We start from the raw sequence: 17,821 nt of genomic DNA, 5'->3' as shown, positions 1-17,821 counted from the left end.
ACGCTGGCAAACTGCACAGCCGCAAGAGAGAATTAACACGGTAACTCGAGCTGTGGGTTGCGAACCCGTAACCGCAGGTCTGGGGGGGGCCCAACTTTCGACTGAACTCGTACCCGATACTCAAATTTGTGCTGATGTTCCCCAGGCACACGTCCTGCAGTGGGGAGCGAACACATTGCTACTCCCGGTTGCAAGGGCTGAACAAAGACAAGCAAGACAAAGCTTACAGAAACCAAGGCTCTACAAAAAAAAAAAAAAACCAAAACAACCCAGCAGCATTTGAGCCTTGTATTTTTAAGAAGCGGGTGGGGAAGAGTTCCTTCTTCCTCACAAGAAAAGTCAGAGGGCGTAAGCTACAGACTCTGCTCGCTTTCTTCTAACCCATTACCACAGACAGGAAGAACTAAAAGGGCAAACACAGCCAGCACGTGCGGTATCTCTGTTGAACATTACTCTCAAAAAGGGCCAAAACGGTAGAAAGGCTCTTTCCCAAAGCAGCTCATCGTCTAGGCTGCAGACCCTAAGGGCAACCACTGAACACGTCAGCGGAACAGAGTTGTGTGGTGAAAAAGCAACAATCCCGCCAGCCCCGCTGAGAAGCTCAGGCTATTTTAAGCAGCAAGAAACTTCACTGCCGCAATACTGTACTAGAAACCCAACTGCAAGGGCCAGTTGCCACGAGACCCAAATCATTAGCTCGACCTACCTTCACCCCAAGCCTCGCTGAGCAGCTAGCACACAGCACAAGTATTTCAAGGGCCCCCAGTTACAAACATACAGCAGAACCAGGAGAAGGGGAAATAAGCCTCAGCCGCGGCAGGGCCCAAGCTCCGAGTGCTTCTGGATCTCGCTCCCCACCCCCGCCCCACTGGGAACCCCGGTGTCCTTCACAGGGAATACCTCAGAATCCCAGGGAGATTCAGCATCTTCCTCTTCCTCTGCTCCCACTGCAGTCAGGGCACCTACAAATGCAGGAAGAGGGGAGACACTGAGCCCTTCTATTTCACTCTGCTTTTCCCCATCACCCCTGCGCCCAAAAGGTGCACAGCGGTTCTGTTGCTGAGGACAAACTAAGGAGCGAGTGTTGAATTCGAGGGTTTCTTCACACCCAGCACACAACATACCACGGTATTTCCTTTGGATCGCCACCTCTTGCCTCCTCTCCAGCAGGAGATGGCTATGCACAAAGCTTTGCTGCTAGAGAGGGACGCAACATTCTTCGCACAAGAAAAGCGAGCAAGACAGGAAGAAAATCCAGAAGATCATAAAAATACAAAAGGGTCTACTATTGATGAATCACAGGGCCAACCTCGCTTTTGGCATTTTCTCCTGCAGGTGACTCCTTTCACAAACTTTCATTGTCTATGTGCTACTCCTAGAAGCCTCTCCACCCAAGTACAGCAGCGGGTGGTCAGTCGGTCAGACAGATGGGGCTGCTCCTACTCTGCTTCCATGAAGGTACGCTTACCAGACTTCTTCTGTCACTTCACCAGTGTTCACTCAGGTCACAAACAGAAAAATGCAGGCAGCTTCCTACCATACAACTTGATATGCGCCATCACTCCCATCATGTAACACGGGCACCACAATTTTGCTTAGAAGATAGACTTAGATATTTTGTGGATGCAGGAGAGCTGTGACACCTCCCCTGTGCACAGCACAGGCTGAATGACCAGCTTTTCTGGTCAACCGTATCTGCCTGAAAGCTGGATAAAAGCAGACCTGCGAGCACCCAGGGTTTTCTTTTGTACGGGCCTTCTAAGGATGCAAGTCACATTCTCTGTTCAGAGTACGTAGGTGTCTTCGTCTTTCGGATTCTGTTTCAGAGTGCAGTCACTTCAAAACTAGGCGCCATGCTGCTAGAATGAAAAGCAACCCTTAACTCCTCTTCAGCCTTGCCCATCACGGTCAACGGGAAAGTTTTCAGCAGCAGCTATCTGAGCCTGAAGTCTCCCTTTTTCGGTAAGATTTTAACAACGTTGGAGCCCCTAAGAACCCTTTTCCATAGGGTTTAATCAATCTTGACATTTCTGTATGATGGGTACAGAACAAGGAAGAAGCAGGAAAGGTGAAAGGCTACAGTGTTCTTCTACCTGCAAAATTCCAGTTCTCATCGTGTCAGTAACTCCAGTCCGTAATTATTTTCTCCAACCACTGGAAAAATAACTCAAAAACATCAACTAAAAAGATAAGGACTTCTCCCATTAGCTGTTGCAAGTAAAATTTCTTCTTTCCTTGGAGCAGTAATTCACGAGTCTATTTTCTGCCAACACTGGCTTCTATTGGCTTCTGTCAACATTGTGAAAGAGGATGACTCCTCGCTGTCAAGAGTTCTTCGCTTTTAGCACAGGGAGAAATTCTTAGTCAAAACACTGGCAGAACCCTACTCCAAGGCTTCTGAAGAGACCACCATTCAAAAAAACGTATATAAAAAATTCACAGGGTAAACCAGATTCCAGTATTGTTGCCTGTCATCTATTGCTACCATGCATTTTTAGTAACGGATGCCTGCAGTGCAGCGCACACAAAAAGATGCGAATCCCCCACCTTTTACTCTGTCTGCTCTTCTAGCTAGCATTGAAAAATGACTTCTGGTCATCTGAGTTCTTTCCAATTAGTCCTCACCTCTCCACTCTATTCTGAGGCTTCCCTCCTCATAAACTCTCTTACATAATGACTTTTTGCAGATTGCAGTGGACAGCAGCTACTCTTCTATACAGAAAACACGAGAACACCACTACTTTGCCTCAAAAATAGATTTTAAGAATGTATTACTATGCGACAGTAACAAAGTAAATAGAATGGGAAATTCCAGCCCTCACTGAACATTTAATTGTGAAAGATACTGTACCTGTTCTCCAGATTTAGGAAATCAAGTTGTCAAGGATGCCATTTCAACCCTTTTAGAGTCAGAAATATTTGTGCTGCAGGAATCACGATGCTTTGCCGAAGCAACCTAAATTCCTTAAACCCAAATCCAAACATAAAATGTTTGAAAGAAAGAAATTTTTACATCTACACCTACTTCTTGGCACCTGACCTTCAAGGTAACATATGGCTAAAAACCAGCATGACGCAGCTGAATAAAGCCACGCAGGAAGAACAGCCGCCATGAAATGAGCCACGAAAAGGCAACCTTTCTGTGTCGGGAATATCGTAACATACTGGTCCGTTGTGGGGCTACGCTTCACATTACTGTGGAATACACGCATAACCAAAACTCAAGTTTTAACTGAACAACCTCTAACAAGTATTTGTGTGTCTTACCAGAACACCGTCACTGCAAAATAAAGGGCAAGAGAGGACCTGTCGCTTACCCATTGCAAATACAGGGGAGGGAGAAGAGCGAGAGGAGAAGGAGGAAGATACATCTCCTAGAGAGAAGTTTCATCTCTATTATTGTCAAAAGAACAACAATACTGGTTTTTTTCTTCGCCTAAAGCACAGATGCCAAAGAACTTGTAACTTCTAAGTAGAGAATACAAAGAGTTCCAAGTCCGCTTACTTTTCTGCATATCTGTTCACCTCTCTCTGGTTTATATTGTCAATAGCCAATTGCAGAAACTCTAAAACCTGAATGGCAAATTGTTTCTCATCCGATTAACAAGCGTGATTAATACAAAATACAACACAAATTATCAACTATACAAATCAATAAACCTCAGAACAAAGAAACAAAAAACCCCCATTAAGGTTACATACCCTCTCCCCAATACATAGCCGACCAGCTAGCCGCCTCAACTTTAGCCTTGTTTCCAAAGAAAAAAGAATTCCTGACAACACGCTGACACTCATTTCCTCCCATCTTGCCTCTCTTCCTCACCTCCCTCCCCTGCCTCTGAGCCTGCTGGTCATTTTCCATGAAACAAGAGAGGGAAGCCTCAGAGGAACGTGTTTGTACATGTTTCAAAACGACTGCCAGACAGGTAGAGATAAAGCCAGGCAAGTAATAATTCCTGCAAACTACAGCTACGGCACGAGCCCAAGAATTCCCCTTTGTGGCTCACCTGCAGCTCCTGGACAGCCTAGCCTACAGCCCCCTAGCCTGGAATCAGCCACAGCACATGCTCAAAGGACCAAGGCAATCAGGAATGGGGGGGGGGTGTGTGTGTGTGTGTGTGAGTGTTGAGCCCCTGAAAGAAAAGCAGACTTTCAGGACTGCCTGAAAAGGGGAGATGACAGCAAGTACGGTGTAGGAAGCGTACATCATGGAAGGGTATGGACAGTGCTGAACAGCAGGCTAGAGGAGGGAGCAAACGCATACACCGAGGTATATTTCAGCACACCACCTGCTCCCGGGATGCCTTGCTAGAGCCATTAATTTCGTATTAGAAAGAAAATTGCAAGTACAATGGGTCTGTTCATAAAAGAACACTACAAAGAGATTGTTATGAACACCTTCAACATCTTCTGCGTGTCCTAAACCAAATTCCTCCAACAGATCCGCAAAACAAATCAATCAGATGCTTTATTAAATACTCCCGTCTAGAAAGATTACGAAGCTAAACCCAGAACTACATGCCGTGAACATTACCTGATTTCTGCTGCATTTTTTTAGGAGAGGTTTCATTCATTTCCAAAACAGATGCAGGGGTCTTCAGCTATGAAAGACAACCCAATGACGACAAAAAAAAAAAAAAAAAAAAAAAAAAAAAAAAAAGAAAAAATCAAACTTAAAGTAACTACATAATATTTAACGAGCAGGACAAGTAGGCAGTCTGACACAAACAAATACTTACCTGGGAATTGTCGGGGTTCTCCAAAATGCCTGGAGGTAAAAAAACGTTTTGGGAAGTGTTACTTCATTTAGTTGAAGGTACCTTTCACTCCATTCAACATCAGCAGTTTCTACAACTAAGTATTACTCGCAAGCTTTATTCCATCGAGACTGCGATACTTAACATTCAATCCACTTCAACATCCAGCATTTGTATCGGTATACAAGAAATGGACAACGCACGCTTCCCATCGTGCGCCTTGGATTTAAGAAATAATACTCACAGAACTAGGACAATCCATAGGAAGCAGGAAGGACATGCTTGTTAACACAACAACAAGATCAAAATACTTATTTTGAGGAGCTGAATCCTGCCTTCTACAAAGATTATTTCAAAAGCCAAAGCTGGTCTGCTGTAACGAATTACCATAAAACAGGCCAGCAGCACTACGACTGCGATTATCCTACAAGTGTTTAATGTCGAGGAGTATTTTCCTTTCCATTGATGGGACAGAGGAAACGTGGGTGCGGACACAGACACCTCATACACATCATTCCATGAGGTAGAAGCAAACTAGTTCTTATCAGGTTGTTCGGGTCTAGCTTGTGTGGAAAGGAAAAAAACCAACACCTTACAATTGGTTGTAATCTGCATTTATAGCACAGTTCCAAATATGTAATTTTTTAAAAATTTTTTGGCCAACATGGAAATCATTTACAAACCCACACAATCTACTGGCCCACCTATATTTCTCAAGTCCTCTGCTTTAGTCATCTTACAGTTTGAGTCCTCTCATGAAAGAAGTGCACGAAATGTTACTAAGAAGGGCTCCACAGCAAAATTTTCATGTTTACAAAAGCGGTTAAAAAGCAAACAGCATTTGATTTCAGTAAACTTGGTGGTCTAGCAGTACAGAAAAACCTTAGAAAGATTAGCGTAATCACCTTTTACCTCCTTTTTACGCTGACTTTAAACTTCTCTTAGTAGAATCATACAAAGCATGACAACTACTCAGCAAGGGGATTTACAAGCTCCCAGGAGCTTTTAAAGTTTTGCTTCCAGCTTACTAAACTAAAACTGGATACGCTTCTTCAGCTATTCTATCATACTTACACTACAAGCAGGACTGACCGTTTAGTAAAGGAGAAATCCTTCAGATGAGAGTTCTACGCCAACAGCAAAACTTCCCTGCCATTCTACACTCCAGATGCTCAAGAGACAGCGGCACAAACTACAGGCAGAAGCCCTTCACAACAAACCCTGAACTTTCAGTCACATTTTAGCTCCTAGGCAAAGCATAACAGCAAGGTATCAAAAATTAAGACGGGGGGAAAGTGCTTGGCCAGATCATAGCTTTCTCCTGCTACGTTATCATCCGAGAACGTTCAGGTGTTCAGACAGGTCAGCCCTAAACCACATACACTTTCAGCACTATGCCACAAGAACCCGAACCCAAGGAGATACAAACACATCCAAAGGACACACGCAACGCAAACAAGGTAACTTCCCTTACAACTTGCCAGCAAGCGCCGTGAGAGCTGGTGTTAATTAACAAATACTAAGCACTTCACTGCTATAGCGCGCACCCACACCGTAAGCGCATTCCTAAGGCAGACATCGATAAAAGCTCACTTCAGCCTATACGTGTTTACAGACAAACATTTAGTCCACCACGAAGTTACCAGTGTGGCGCTCCCCTGAAACAATCCGCGAGCGTGCTCCGTGTCTGTCTGCAGCTGGAAGCAACACACCAGGTGATCCTTCTTCCGGACTTTCAGAATCCGTCTGTAGAGCATAACACACGGGCGTGAGCATCGGTACAAATTCTCAACTCATTTCTACGCAAAATGTTCCTGCTAAGCCAACTTGCACAGCATGGAATCACAAAAGCCTTTGATCAGCCCCTTGGAAAGGGCACGTCAAGGCACAGTATATTGGAAAATCACAGCAGACTTGTGTGTTTTCAGATCTTGGGCAAAAACCTCACAACTCATCTAAACTAGTCTGTCACGCTGGCAAACTGCACAGCCGCAAGAGAGAATTAACACGGTAACTCGAGCTGTGGGTTGCGAACCCGTAACCGCAGGTCTGGGGGGGGCCCAACTTTCGACTGAACTCGTACCCGATACTCAAATTTGTGCTGATGTTCCCCAGGCACACGTCCTGCAGTGGGGAGCGAACACATTGCTACTCCCGGTTGCAAGGGCTGAACAAAGACAAGCAAGACAAAGCTTACAGAAACCAAGGCTCTACAAAAAAAAAAAAAAACCAAAACAACCCAGCAGCATTTGAGCCTTGTATTTTTAAGAAGCGGGTGGGGAAGAGTTCCTTCTTCCTCACAAGAAAAGTCAGAGGGCGTAAGCTACAGACTCTGCTCGCTTTCTTCTAACCCATTACCACAGACAGGAAGAACTAAAAGGGCAAACACAGCCAGCACGTGCGGTATCTCTGTTGAACATTACTCTCAAAAAGGGCCAAAACGGTAGAAAGGCTCTTTCCCAAAGCAGCTCATCGTCTAGGCTGCAGACCCTAAGGGCAACCACTGAACACGTCAGCGGAACAGAGTTGTGTGGTGAAAAAGCAACAATCCCGCCAGCCCCGCTGAGAAGCTCAGGCTATTTTAAGCAGCAAGAAACTTCACTGCCGCAATACTGTACTAGAAACCCAACTGCAAGGGCCAGTTGCCACGAGACCCAAATCATTAGCTCGACCTACCTTCACCCCAAGCCTCGCTGAGCAGCTAGCACACAGCACAAGTATTTCAAGGGCCCCCAGTTACAAACATACAGCAGAACCAGGAGAAGGGGAAATAAGCCTCAGCCGCGGCAGGGCCCAAGCTCCGAGTGCTTCTGGATCTCGCTCCCCACCCCCGCCCCACTGGGAACCCCGGTGTCCTTCACAGGGAATACCTCAGAATCCCAGGGAGATTCAGCATCTTCCTCTTCCTCTGCTCCCACTGCAGTCAGGGCACCTACAAATGCAGGAAGAGGGGAGACACTGAGCCCTTCTATTTCACTCTGCTTTTCCCCATCACCCCTGCGCCCAAAAGGTGCACAGCGGTTCTGTTGCTGAGGACAAACTAAGGAGCGAGTGTTGAATTCGAGGGTTTCTTCACACCCAGCACACAACATACCACGGTATTTCCTTTGGATCGCCACCTCTTGCCTCCTCTCCAGCAGGAGATGGCTATGCACAAAGCTTTGCTGCTAGAGAGGGACGCAACATTCTTCGCACAAGAAAAGCGAGCAAGACAGGAAGAAAATCCAGAAGATCATAAAAATACAAAAGGGTCTACTATTGATGAATCACAGGGCCAACCTCGCTTTTGGCATTTTCTCCTGCAGGTGACTCCTTTCACAAACTTTCATTGTCTATGTGCTACTCCTAGAAGCCTCTCCACCCAAGTACAGCAGCGGGTGGTCAGTCGGTCAGACAGATGGGGCTGCTCCTACTCTGCTTCCATGAAGGTACGCTTACCAGACTTCTTCTGTCACTTCACCAGTGTTCACTCAGGTCACAAACAGAAAAATGCAGGCAGCTTCCTACCATACAACTTGATATGCGCCATCACTCCCATCATGTAACACGGGCACCACAATTTTGCTTAGAAGATAGACTTAGATATTTTGTGGATGCAGGAGAGCTGTGACACCTCCCCTGTGCACAGCACAGGCTGAATGACCAGCTTTTCTGGTCAACCGTATCTGCCTGAAAGCTGGATAAAAGCAGACCTGCGAGCACCCAGGGTTTTCTTTTGTACGGGCCTTCTAAGGATGCAAGTCACATTCTCTGTTCAGAGTACGTAGGTGTCTTCGTCTTTCGGATTCTGTTTCAGAGTGCAGTCACTTCAAAACTAGGCGCCATGCTGCTAGAATGAAAAGCAACCCTTAACTCCTCTTCAGCCTTGCCCATCACGGTCAACGGGAAAGTTTTCAGCAGCAGCTATCTGAGCCTGAAGTCTCCCTTTTTAGGTAAGATTTTAACAACGTTGGAGCCCCTAAGAACCCTTTTCCATAGGGTTTAATCAATCTTGACATTTCTGTATGATGGGTACAGAACAAGGAAGAAGCAGGAAAGGTGAAAGGCTACAGTGTTCTTCTACCTGCAAAATTCCAGTTCTCATCGTGTCAGTAACTCCAGTCCGTAATTATTTTCTCCAACCACTGGAAAAATAACTCAAAAACATCAACTAAAAAGATAAGGACTTCTCCCATTAGCTGTTGCAAGTAAAATTTCTTCTTTCCTTGGAGCAGTAATTCACGAGTCTATTTTCTGCCAACACTGGCTTCTATTGGCTTCTGTCAACATTGTGAAAGAGGATGACTCCTCGCTGTCAAGAGTTCTTCGCTTTTAGCACAGGGAGAAATTCTTAGTCAAAACACTGGCAGAACCCTACTCCAAGGCTTCTGAAGAGACCACCATTCAAAAAAACGTATATAAAAAATTCACAGGGTAAACCAGATTCCAGTATTGTTGCCTGTCATCTATTGCTACCATGCATTTTTAGTAACGGATGCCTGCAGTGCAGCGCACACAAAAAGATGCGAATCCCCCACCTTTTACTCTGTCTGCTCTTCTAGCTAGCATTGAAAAATGACTTCTGGTCATCTGAGTTCTTTCCAATTAGTCCTCACCTCTCCACTCTATTCTGAGGCTTCCCTCCTCATAAACTCTCTTACATAATGACTTTTTGCAGATTGCAGTGGACAGCAGCTACTCTTCTATACAGAAAACACGAGAACACCACTACTTTGCCTCAAAAAGAGATTTTAAGAATGTATTACTATGCGACAGTAACAAAGTAAATAGAATGGGAAATTCCAGCCCTCACTGAACATTTAATTGTGAAAGATACTGTACCTGTTCTCCAGATTTAGGAAATCAAGTTGTCAAGGATGCCATTTCAACCCTTTTAGAGTCAGAAATATTTGTGCTGCAGGAATCACGATGCTTTGCCGAAGCAACCTAAATTCCTTAAACCCAAATCCAAACATAAAATGTTTGAAAGAAAGAAATTTTTACATCTACACCTACTTCTTGGCACCTGACCTTCAAGGTAACATATGGCTAAAAACCAGCATGACGCAGCTGAATAAAGCCACGCAGGAAGAACAGCCGACATGAAATGAGCCACGAAAAGGCAACCTTTCTGTGTCGGGAATATCGTAACATACTGGTCCGTTGTGGGGCTACGCTTCACATTACTGTGGAATACACGCATAACCAAAACTCAAGTTTTAACTGAACAACCTCTAACAAGTATTTGTGTGTCTTACCAGAACACCGTCACTGCAAAATAAAGGGCAAGAGAGGACCTGTCGCTTACCCATTGCAAATACAGGGGAGGGAGAAGAGCGAGAGGAGAAGGAGGAAGATACATCTCCTAGAGAGAAGTTTCATCTCTATTATTGTCAAAAGAACAACAATACTGGTTTTTTTCTTCGCCTAAAGCACAGATGCCAAAGAACTTGTAACTTCTAAGTAGAGAATACAAAGAGTTCCAAGTCCGCTTACTTTTCTGCATATCTGTTCACCTCTCTCTGGTTTATATTGTCAATAGCCAATTGCAGAAACTCTAAAACCTGAATGGCAAATTGTTTCTCATCCGATTAACAAGCGTGATTAATACAAAATACAACACAAATTATCAACTATACAAATCAATAAACCTCAGAACAAAGAAACAAAAAACCCCCATTAAGGTTACATACCCTCTCCCCAATACATAGCCGACCAGCTAGCCGCCTCAACTTTAGCCTTGTTTCCAAAGAAAAAAGAATTCCTGACAACACGCTGACACTCATTTCCTCCCATCTTGCCTCTCTTCCTCACCTCCCTCCCCTGCCTCTGAGCCTGCTGGTCATTTTCCATGAAACAAGAGAGGGAAGCCTCAGAGGAACGTGTTTGTACATGTTTCAAAACGACTGCCAGACAGGTAGAGATAAAGCCAGGCAAGTAATAATTCCTGCAAACTACAGCTACGGCACGAGCCCAAGAATTCCCCTTTGTGGCTCACCTGCAGCTCCTGGACAGCCTAGCCTACAGCCCCCTAGCCTGGAATCAGCCACAGCACATGCTCAAAGGACCAAGGCAATCAGGAATGGGGGGGGGGTGTGTGTGTGTGTGTGTGAGTGTTGAGCCCCTGAAAGAAAAGCAGACTTTCAGGACTGCCTGAAAAGGGGAGATGACAGCAAGTACGGTGTAGGAAGCGTACATCATGGAAGGGTATGGACAGTGCTGAACAGCAGGCTAGAGGAGGGAGCAAACGCATACACCGAGGTATATTTCAGCACACCACCTGCTCCCGGGATGCCTTGCTAGAGCCATTAATTTCGTATTAGAAAGAAAATTGCAAGTACAATGGGTCTGTTCATAAAAGAACACTACAAAGAGATTGTTATGAACACCTTCAACATCTTCTGCGTGTCCTAAACCAAATTCCTCCAACAGATCCGCAAAACAAATCAATCAGATGCTTTATTAAATACTCCCGTCTAGAAAGATTACGAAGCTAAACCCAGAACTACATGCCGTGAACATTACCTGATTTCTGCTGCATTTTTTTAGGAGAGGTTTCATTCATTTCCAAAACAGATGCAGGGGTCTTCAGCTATGAAAGACAACCCAATGACGACAAAAAAAAAAAAAAAAAAAAAAAAAAAAAAAAAAAGAAAAAATCAAACTTAAAGTAACTACATAATATTTAACGAGCAGGACAAGTAGGCAGTCTGACACAAACAAATACTTACCTGGGAATTGTCGGGGTTCTCCAAAATGCCTGGAGGTAAAAAAACGTTTTGGGAAGTGTTACTTCATTTAGTTGAAGGTACCTTTCACTCCATTCAACATCAGCAGTTTCTACAACTAAGTATTACTCGCAAGCTTTATTCCATCGAGACTGCGATACTTAACATTCAATCCACTTCAACATCCAGCATTTGTATCGGTATACAAGAAATGGACAACGCACGCTTCCCATCGTGCGCCTTGGATTTAAGAAATAATACTCACAGAACTAGGACAATCCATAGGAAGCAGGAAGGACATGCTTGTTAACACAACAACAAGATCAAAATACTTATTTTGAGGAGCTGAATCCTGCCTTCTACAAAGATTATTTCAAAAGCCAAAGCTGGTCTGCTGTAACGAATTACCATAAAACAGGCCAGCAGCACTACGACTGCGATTATCCTACAAGTGTTTAATGTCGAGGAGTATTTTCCTTTCCATTGATGGGACAGAGGAAACGTGGGTGCGGACACAGACACCTCATACACATCATTCCATGAGGTAGAAGCAAACTAGTTCTTATCAGGTTGTTCGGGTCTAGCTTGTGTGGAAAGGAAAAAAACCAACACCTTACAATTGGTTGTAATCTGCATTTATAGCACAGTTCCAAATATGTAATTTTTTAAAAATTTTTTGGCCAACATGGAAATCATTTACAAACCCACACAATCTACTGGCCCACCTATATTTCTCAAGTCCTCTGCTTTAGTCATCTTACAGTTTGAGTCCTCTCATGAAAGAAGTGCACGAAATGTTACTAAGAAGGGCTCCACAGCAAAATTTTCATGTTTACAAAAGCGGTTAAAAAGCAAACAGCATTTGATTTCAGTAAACTTGGTGGTCTAGCAGTACAGAAAAACCTTAGAAAGATTAGCGTAATCACCTTTTACCTCCTTTTTACGCTGACTTTAAACTTCTCTTAGTAGAATCATACAAAGCATGACAACTACTCAGCAAGGGGATTTACAAGCTCCCAGGAGCTTTTAAAGTTTTGCTTCCAGCTTACTAAACTAAAACTGGATACGCTTCTTCAGCTATTCTATCATACTTACACTACAAGCAGGACTGACCGTTTAGTAAAGGAGAAATCCTTCAGATGAGAGTTCTACGCCAACAGCAAAACTTCCCTGCCATTCTACACTCCAGATGCTCAAGAGACAGCGGCACAAACTACAGGCAGAAGCCCTTCACAACAAACCCTGAACTTTCAGTCACATTTTAGCTCCTAGGCAAAGCATAACAGCAAGGTATCAAAAATTAAGACGGGGGGAAAGTGCTTGGCCAGATCATAGCTTTCTCCTGCTACGTTATCATCCGAGAACGTTCAGGTGTTCAGACAGGTCAGCCCTAAACCACATACACTTTCAGCACTATGCCACAAGAACCCGAACCCAAGGAGATACAAACACATCCAAAGGACACACGCAACGCAAACAAGGTAACTTCCCTTACAACTTGCCAGCAAGCGCCGTGAGAGCTGGTGTTAATTAACAAATACTAAGCACTTCACTGCTATAGCGCGCACCCACACCGTAAGCGCATTCCTAAGGCAGACATCGATAAAAGCTCACTTCAGCCTATACGTGTTTACAGACAAACATTTAGTCCACCACGAAGTTACCAGTGTGGCGCTCCCCTGAAACAATCCGCGAGCGTGCTCCGTGTCTGTCTGCAGCTGGAAGCAACACACCAGGTGATCCTTCTTCCGGACTTTCAGAATCCGTCTGTAGAGCATAACACACGGGCGTGAGCATCGGTACAAATTCTCAACTCATTTCTACGCAAAATGTTCCTGCTAAGCCAACTTGCACAGCATGGAATCACAAAAGCCTTTGATCAGCCCCTTGGAAAGGGCACGTCAAGGCACAGTATATTGGAAAATCACAGCAGACTTGTGTGTTTTCAGATCTTGGGCAAAAACCTCACAACTCATCTAAACTAGTCTGTCACGCTGGCAAACTGCACAGCCGCAAGAGAGAATTAACACGGTAACTCGAGCTGTGGGTTGCGAACCCGTAACCGCAGGTCTGGGGGGGGCCCAACTTTCGACTGAACTCGTACCCGATACTCAAATTTGTGCTGATGTTCCCCAGGCACACGTCCTGCAGTGGGGAGCGAACACATTGCTACTCCCGGTTGCAAGGGCTGAACAAAGACAAGCAAGACAAAGCTTACAGAAACCAAGGCTCTACAAAAAAAAAAAAAAACCAAAACAACCCAGCAGCATTTGAGCCTTGTATTTTTAAGAAGCGGGTGGGGAAGAGTTCCTTCTTCCTCACAAGAAAAGTCAGAGGGCGTAAGCTACAGACTCTGCTCGCTTTCTTCTAACCCATTACCACAGACAGGAAGAACTAAAAGGGCAAACACAGCCAGCACGTGCGGTATCTCTGTTGAACATTACTCTCAAAAAGGGCCAAAACGGTAGAAAGGCTCTTTCCCAAAGCAGCTCATCGTCTAGGCTGCAGACCCTAAGGGCAACCACTGAACACGTCAGCGGAACAGAGTTGTGTGGTGAAAAAGCAACAATCCCGCCAGCCCCGCTGAGAAGCTCAGGCTATTTTAAGCAGCAAGAAACTTCACTGCCGCAATACTGTACTAGAAACCCAACTGCAAGGGCCAGTTGCCACGAGACCCAAATCATTAGCTCGACCTACCTTCACCCCAAGCCTCGCTGAGCAGCTAGCACACAGCACAAGTATTTCAAGGGCCCCCAGTTACAAACATACAGCAGAACCAGGAGAAGGGGAAATAAGCCTCAGCCGCGGCAGGGCCCAAGCTCCGAGTGCTTCTGGATCTCGCTCCCCACCCCCGCCCCACTGGGAACCCCGGTGTCCTTCACAGGGAATACCTCAGAATCCCAGGGAGATTCAGCATCTTCCTCTTCCTCTGCTCCCACTGCAGTCAGGGCACCTACAAATGCAGGAAGAGGGGAGACACTGAGCCCTTCTATTTCACTCTGCTTTTCCCCATCACCCCTGCGCCCAAAAGGTGCACAGCGGTTCTGTTGCTGAGGACAAACTAAGGAGCGAGTGTTGAATTCGAGGGTTTCTTCACACCCAGCACACAACATACCACGGTATTTCCTTTGGATCGCCACCTCTTGCCTCCTCTCCAGCAGGAGATGGCTATGCACAAAGCTTTGCTGCTAGAGAGGGACGCAACATTCTTCGCACAAGAAAAGCGAGCAAGACAGGAAGAAAATCCAGAGGATCATAAAAATACAAAAGGGTCTACTATTGATGAATCACAGGGCCAACCTCGCTTTTGGCATTTTCTCCTGTAGGTGACTCCTTTCACAAACTTTCATTGTCTATGTGCTACTCCTAGAAGCCTCTCCACCCAAGGACAGCAGCGGGTGGTCAGTCGGTCAGACAGATGGGGCTGCTCCTACTCTGCTTCCATGAAGGTACGCTTACCAGACTTCTTCTGTCACTTCACCAGTGTTCACTCAGGTCACAAACAGAAAAATGCAGGCAGCTTCCTACCATACAACTTGATATGCGCCATCACTCCCATCATGTAACACGGGCACCACAATTTTGCTTAGAAGATAGACTTAGATATTTTGTGGATGCAGGAGAGCTGTGACACCTCCCCTGTGCACAGCACAGGCTGAATGACCAGCTTTTCTGGTCAACCGTATCTGCCTGAAAGCTGGATAAAAGCAGACCTGCGAGCACCCAGGGTTTTCTTTTGTACGGGCCTTCTAAGGATGCAAGTCACATTCTCTGTTCAGAGTACGTAGGTGTCTTCGTCTTTTCAGAGTTTCTGTTTCAGAGTGCAGTCACTTCAAAACTAGGCGCCATGCTGCTAGAATGAAAAGCAACCCTTAACTCCTCTGCAGCCTTGCCCATCACGGTCAACGGGAAAGTTTTCAGCAGCAGCTATCTGAGCCTGAAGTCTCCCTTTTTCGGTAAGATTTTAACAACGTTGGAGCCCCTAAGAACCCTTTTCCATAGGGTTTAATCAATCTTGACATTTCTGTATGATGGGTACAGAACAAGGAAGAAGCAGGAAAGGTGAAAGGCTACAGTGTTCTTCTACCTGCAAAATTCCAGTTCTCATCGTGTCAGTAACTCCAGTCCGTAATTATTTTCTCCAACCACTGGAAAAATAACTCAAAAACATCAACTAAAAAGATAAGGACTTCTCCCATTAGCTGTTGCAAGTAAAATTTCTTCTTTCCTTGGAGCAGTAATTCACGAGTCTATTTTCTGCCAACACTGGCTTCTATTGGCTTCTGTCAACATTGTGAAAGAGGATGACTCCTCGCTGTCAAGAGTTCTTCGCTTCTAGCACAGGGAGAAATTCTTAGTCAAAACACTGGCAGAACCCTACTCCAAGGCTTCTGAAGAGACCACCATTCAAAAAAACGTATATAAAAAATTCACAGGGTAAACCAGATTCCAGTATTGTTGCCTGTCATCTATTGCTACCATGCATTTTTAGTAACGGATGCCTGCAGTGCAGCGCACACAAAAAGATGCGAATCCCCCACCTTTTACTCTGTCTGCTCTTCTAGCTAGCATTGAAAAATGACTTCTGGTCATCTGAGTTCTTTCCAATTAGTCCTCACCTCTCCACTCTATTCTGAGGCTTCCCTCCTCATAAACTCTCTTACATAATGACTTTTTGCAGATTGCAGTGGACAGCAGCTACTCTTCTATACAGAAAACACGAGAACACCACTACTTTGCCTCAAAAAGAGATTTTAAGAATGTATTACTATGCGACAGTAACAAAGTAAATAGAATGGGAAATTCCAGCCCTCACTGAACATTTACTTGTGAAAGATACTGTACCTGTTCTCCAGATTTATGAAATCAAGTTGTCAAGGATGGCATTTCAACCCTTTTAGAGTCAGAAATATTTGTGCTGCAGGAATCATGATGCTTTGCCGAAGCAACCTAAATTCCTTAAACCCAAATCCAAACACAAAATGTTTGAAAGAAAGAAATTTTTACATCTACACCTACTTCTTGGCACCTGACCTTCAAGGTAACATATGGCTAAAAACCAGCATGACGCAGCTGAATAAAGCCACGCAGGAAGAACAGCCGCCATGAAATGAGCCACGAAAAGGCAACCTTTCTGTGTCGGGAATATCGTAACATACTGGTCCGTTGTGGGGCTACGCTTCACATTACTGTGGAATACACGCATAACCAAAACTCAAGTTTTAACTGAACAACCTCTAACAAGTATTTGTGTGTCTTACCAGAACACCGTCACTGCAAAATAAAGGGCAAGAGAGGACCTGTCGCTTACCCATTGCAAATACAGGGGAGGGAGAAGAGCGAGAGGAGAAGGAGGAAGATACATCTCCTAGAGAGAAGTTTCATCTCTATTATTGTCAAAAGAACAACAATACTGGTTTTTTTCTTCGCCTAAAGCACAGATGCCAAAGAACTTGTAACTTCTAAGTAGAGAATACAAAGAGTTCCAAGTCCGCTTACTTTTCTGCATATCTGTTCACCTCTCTCTGGTTTATATTGTCAATAGCCAATTGCAGAAACTCTAAAACCTGAATGGCAAATTGTTTCTCATCCGATTAACAAGCGTGATTAATACAAAATACAACACAAATTATCAACTATACAAATCAATAAACCTCAGAACAAAGAAACAAAAAACCCCCATTAAGGTTACATACCCTCTCCCCAATACATAGCCGACCAGCTAGCCGCCTCAACTTTAGCCTTGTTTCCAAAGAAAAAAGAATTCCTGACAACACGCTGACACTCATTTCCTCCCATCTTGCCTCTCTTCCTCACCTCCCTCCCCTGCCTCTGAGCCTGCTGGTCATTTTCCATGAAACAAGAGAGGGAAGCCTCAGAGGAACGTGTTTGTACATGTTTCAAAACGACTGCCAGACAGGTAGAGATAAAGCCAGGCAAGTAATAATTCCTGCAAACTACAGCTACGGCACGAGCCCAAGAATTCCCCTTTGTGGCTCACCTGCAGCTCCTGGACAGCCTAGCCTACAGCCCCCTAGCCTGGAATCAGCCACAGCACATGCTCAAAGGACCAAGGCAATCAGGAATGGGGGGGGGGTGTGTGTGTGTGTGTGTGAGTGTTGAGCCCCTGAAAGAAAAGCAGACTTTCAGGACTGCCTGAAAAGGGGAGATGACAGCAAGTACGGTGTAGGAAGCGTACATCATGGAAGGGTATGGACAGTGCTGAACAGCAGGCTAGAGGAGGGAGCAAACGCATACACCGAGGTATATTTCAGCACACCACCTGCTCCCGGGATGCCTTGCTAGAGCCATTAATTTCGTATTAGAAAGAAAATTGCAAGTACAATGGGTCTGTTC

General features: G+C 44.9%; 1 pseudogene; it reads right to left on the bottom strand.

Moving 5' to 3' along the window:
* LOC130143470 (ankyrin repeat domain-containing protein 26-like) overlaps nt 1–17,821 on the bottom strand; it is a 69,059-nt pseudogene that overhangs the window by 30,849 nt on the left and 20,389 nt on the right.

The sequence above is a fragment of the Falco biarmicus genome, unplaced genomic scaffold (assembly GCF_023638135.1).
Source record: "Falco biarmicus isolate bFalBia1 unplaced genomic scaffold, bFalBia1.pri scaffold_30, whole genome shotgun sequence".
NCBI lineage: Eukaryota > Metazoa > Chordata > Aves > Falconiformes > Falconidae > Falco > Falco biarmicus.
Note: the sequence above shows the minus strand (reverse complement) of the source record. Positions and strands in the feature narration are given on the sequence as shown.